The following is a 5,509-nucleotide window of genomic DNA, read 5'->3' on the forward strand; positions in this document are numbered from 1 at the left end:
TACTGGCCTGTGTCCTATGTGCATACCCGCCGTACCGGCCCGAGTCAGTCTCCGACACCACGGACGGTGATCTTGAAGGCCACGGCGGTGCCGTGGAACGGTGCCGGTCCGGGTTTGGGGAGTAGTGTCTCTGCGACCAGGACCTGGAGTAGCGTCTCGCCGACCTGGACCTGGATCGGTACCGGTGACCACGGGACTGGGAACGACTACGGGTGGTCGGTCTCGGGGAACGTGTAGCCGACGCATCCCGGTGCCGACTCGAGTATGGCTGCTGAGTCGGTGCCGACCGCTTATTGAGGCCCGGCGGCTGTGGCACTTTATGCGCGGAGGGCAACCAGGAGTCCACTGAGGCGGAACTCGACCGGGACCGGTGCCGTGAAGGCGACCGAGATGGGCGCACCATCGCCGACTTGCCTCTGGATGGCAGTCTCGGCGGAGTGTCCTTAGTTTGTAGAGGGCCCTCAATGGACAATTCAATGAGGTCTTTTGCTGCCTCAAATGTGTCCGGAGTGGAGGGCTGTTCCAAGAGCTCCTCCAGCCCTTCTTCCTCACTCGACGCGCCTATCCCGGGGCTCAACGGGCCTTTTGGCGCCAGAGCCACTGCCGGGGCTTATGCCGGGGCCGTAACAGCCTTAGGCGGACTCGAGGTCTTCGCTGGCGCTGCCCTCTTATGCGGGGAGCGTCCTCGGGCCTTGGGTTGGCCCTTCGATTTTGCTGGCGAAGACGACCGGTGCTGTAAATGCCCCCGTTGGGTCGGTGCCGTGGGCTTCGGGTGACCCGCCGGTGCCGGTTCCCGAACCGATGCCGGGGCGCTCCGCACTGAGGTAGACGGTGCCGTCAAAGTGGAGGGCTGTAACACCGTCTCCATGAGCAGCTGCTTGAGGCGAAAGTCTCTTTTTTCTTAGTTATGGGCTTAAAGGCCTTACAGATCTTGCAGTGCTCTTTCTGGTGAGCTTCCCCCAGGCAGCGGAGACACGAGTTGTGGGGGTCGCTCAATGGCATAGGCTTACGGCACGTGGCACAAGCCTTGAAGCCTTGGGTGTGCGGCATGCCCCGCCGCCCAGGGCCGGTGCCGGGGTTGACCAAACACCCACAACAAGAACTTCAAGTACTTCCTAAAGAACTGTTAACTACTAAGCTTAACATTGGCCAAACCGGACAGTCTCTACGCAAAAGAATTAATGGACACAAATCTGACATCAGGAATCAAAATACTCAAAAACCAGTGGGAGAACACTTTAACCTGTCTGGTCATTCAGTGACAGACCTGCGGGTGGCTATATTACAACAGAAAAACTTCAAAAACAGACTCCAAAGAGAGACTGCTGAGCTAGAATTGATATGCAACCTAGACACAATCAACTCCGGTTTGAATAAGGACTGGGAATGGCTGAGCCATTACAAACATTGACTATCTCCCCTTGTAAGTACTCTCACACTTCTTATCAAACTGTCTGTACTGGGCTAGCTTGATTATCACTTCAAAAGTTTTTTTTCTCTTAATTAATTGGCCTCTCAGAGTTGGTAAGACAACTCCCACCTGTTTATGCTCTCTGTATGTGTGTATATATAGCTCCTCAATATATGTTCCATTTTATATGCATCCGAAGAAGTGGGCTGTAGTCCACGAAAGCTTATGCTCTAATAAATTTGTTAGTCTCTAAGGTGCCACAAGTACTCCTGTTCTACTAACAACTAAAGAACTGATAACTGTTGCAGATAACACTAATGACTATGCTAAGGGACACTCTCAGACGAGAGACAGAGTTGTTTCAACGCCGCCACGGACAGTAAGAAGGAACTGAAGGGGTCAGGTCTGCAGGGATATATATACCCTAGAGCGGGTCGCCGCTCTGGCAGGAGGGGGGGGCCCTGCCGACCCGACGGGAGCCGCTAAGGGAAAAAGTTTCCAACGTCCGTGGACGCGGCGCGCGCACACCTAATGTGTAATGGACGTGAACAATCACTCGAAGAAGAATACTCATTTTTAGTTCTGATTTTTTTAATACTGTGAGATGAAGAGACCATGTAGAGAGGATGACTTTCCATATCCACTAGTAGGTTCTTTCCCCCACCTCCACCACATACATACTCCACAGTCTCCACCACCCTCTGCTCTGCCACTGCAACATATACTGGGGGAGGGTAGACAACCAGAGTAGGGTGAAAAGCTCTGAGGCAGGTTTCCCTCTTAGGGCAGCTAACTTCCAATGCAAAATATAACAGTAACGCCATCACTGCAGTGAGGGCATGACAGAGGGAACTGCAGCAGGCAATAAGGCAGGAAAAGCAGACCCAAAGGAACGAAAGTGGGATGAGATCTGAGAGATCTGGCCCCATTTCCTGATGCAGCACTTGTGACCATGGCCTTTCAGCTCTGCTGCCAGCCTCACCTCTAGAAGTGGAGGATGTGGTGCACAAGCTTGTGACCATACCCCTTGATAACTCCCCTTTGGTGCTTTTTCTGCATGGGAAGTGGCAGTTGTGAAGTGCCATGGTTTGGAACTAGATTTTTGCTGCAATATTAAGTGATCCATCCCGTCAGCCAGTCCCATCTTATGGCAATTGGAGGTTTAGGGACACCCAGAACATGGGGTTCCATCCCTGACCACTTGGGTATACATTCATGTCCTGGGCATTGAAGAAAATGAATGTATCAAATTCTTTTTTGAAGCCAGATATACTTTTGGCCTTCACAACATCCCCTGGTAATTACAGTCATGACAGCAATCACAACATGGTTACAATGTATATAATTATGTAAAAGTTTTATACTACCTACTATATTATAATTTATGTTGGTATAATCATTAATCATTTAGATATGCAAACGTTATTTTGCTTCTCAAGCATCTTCCAATAGCCCCAACTAACTTCTACTGTAAGCTTCTATTATTCAAGAAGTTATTCAAAATGTCTAGCAGCAATTATCTAACTTGGTATTTAATATTTAATAGCATCATAAAAGATGTAGGCATTTCAAAGGTACCTTCAAGAACAACAGGTATCAAATCATCATATTTTTTTCTTTCTAGAAGTACATCTTTAGAAAACAAGCCTACCTGAGATTGCCTTGGTATCAAAGATTTGTTTTTCTTCCAAAGCTATTATACTGTAGCCTTATTAGGATTGCATCTCAAGACTCTGACTAATGACAAAGCCAATTAACATCCAGTCAGATAATACATTAAAGGAGAGCCTAAGAAGTCTTTAGGAGCTTCATGTGTGCATTTACGTTTCAGAGCTGGTTAACTAGTTATTACCATTTATTTAGCATAATAGAACAAGAACACATGATAAATAATACAACAATAGGCCCAACAAGAGACCCCTAAAATACAGCTTCTTAGTAATCAATTTATTTCAGTCAATCCAGGAAGCATATCTGTATTAACATGGCTTTTTATCCTTAACACAAGAAGAGAGGGAAAGTGAATGTTCTAATTCTTATGTGATTTATATCATTCATAATTAAAAGTGTTGCATAAGAAAATGAAACCACATTATGTCCTCATCTATGAGATGCTGAAGGATGCAGTTATTTCAGAAATCTGAGGTAGGCAGATGTCATCCTTAGTCCTTTTTTGTGTAACTTACGTAATGAAAAAGAATGCTGCTTTACAAATTTACACATGCCATGGTGATGAAGCACCTCTACAGTAAATAATAAGGTCACCAGTTGTAGCTGTTTACAAACAGTCAGATTATGAATCTGTTAATTTGCAATCCTGAAAGCTCCTTTCAAAGTAAGATTAACACAGTTTCTGCTTATCATTTTGCTGTAGCCAAAGAGCCTCGTGCAAAAACAATAAAACTGGTTCCCCTATTTTCACCAATGAAAAATTATGCAACAGCTCATTGTGTATTTCATGGATCTACAGTACAGCTAAATCCAACTGCACAGGAATACATACAGTAAATTGGTGAAATTGAACACTTTCATTTTCTCATTGATGTGAATGAAAGTGGAAGATACTCCCTTGGGTGAAATCAACAAAATAGCTCCTCTAAATTTTACTGTCTGTAAATTGGAATTCAAATGGATAATGAGTAGATTTTTTTTTTTCCAAATTGTATCAAATAAATGCCATCCCTCTTCAGTAAGGGTGAATCAACTCACGGCCTGTGCAGCATTCAAGTCTCATATAAGTCACATTTGAAAACACTAGGCTTCAGTGGCACATAGGGCTTGTGTGTGCCCTCTGCACAGGGGTGAATTTCACCCTAATAGACCAATCCTGCAACATAAGGCCCTAAATAGACTTCTATGCAATTTGGGAGGTGGGTGAAAATAGAATGCTCGTTTTCTGTAAATCAGATTAACTAGAACTGTTCATTAGCTACTTTTCAGTTTTTAAACAAAAAAAACAGGAATAGTGATTAATGAATTAATTAACAGATAAGTCTTAGCCTACTCCTGAAGTAGTATTACTCAAATTATGCTGGTTTATGCCAGCACAAAACCAGCAAGTCACCAGGAGCAGACACAAGGCTTCAAATTGCAATGACCTAAGGCGACCTCAGCTTCAGTGATGCTTAGAGAGAGGAACTACAGGGAACCCGAACAGCCCAAAGTACAGGTAATGCTACCCATACATGAGGTCTGACCTGAACTAAAGTTGCCCCCTGAAAATCTCATAGAAGAAAGGCAGTAGTGGAAAGACTGACCCCAGATGCCAGGCAATCTCCTGTAGATCACAAGAGGCTCAGCTAGTGCAGGTATGTTTAAATTGCACCTTTTTGTACAGCTGTGGTGAATATGGCCTAATAAATATTATCTCCACTTTACAGATGGCTGAACCAAAGTGAGGAAAGTTAGCTGGCTTCTCCCAGCTTACATAGTGACTCATGGAAGAGTTAGTTTTGTTCCTTGCCCTAACCACTATCAGACTGGCTCATATTCTAATGCCTGTAAGACCAGTGTAAATCCAGACTAATTTGGAGTTATTCAGATTTATATTGGTGTGATGGAGATCAGAATCTGCCTCTCATTTAGCTTGGTTCCTGCTATTATTTTTACAAGTCTATGGGCTCACATACATACATTATATTATTTTATTATGTTTAATAACATCCCAAAGCCGGGGGGGATGATTTCTTTTAAAATAGTCTCACCTTCTTTTCTGTTTCCCATTTAAAAGCAAAAAACAAAAATTAAAAAATGATACATGTCTGAGGCAAAGTAGAAGGCAAGCTCTTGAAGAAACAATGAAAGCAGGTTTTTTTAATTAGTAGTTTGGGATTTTTTTTCCTTCCTCAAATTAAGAAAAATATGCTGCTGGGACTCTTTAATTAATTAGAAAATAAGGCATTAGAAGTAACTATACTAGCAGAAGAAACTATTCCTACAAGAACAGTTTGTGTTGATCCTACATTGTATGATATGAATACTGAAGCAGTTTTCTCATGCATATAAATTACACGCAGATTGATTTTAAAACATTACTTACCTTCAAAGTCCAAAAAAGGAAGTGAAAAATAAAGAGATAATGGATTTTGTTAACTGCCA

The sequence above is a fragment of the Malaclemys terrapin genome, chromosome 2 (assembly GCF_027887155.1).
Source record: "Malaclemys terrapin pileata isolate rMalTer1 chromosome 2, rMalTer1.hap1, whole genome shotgun sequence".
Taxonomy (NCBI): Eukaryota; Metazoa; Chordata; order Testudines; family Emydidae; genus Malaclemys; species Malaclemys terrapin.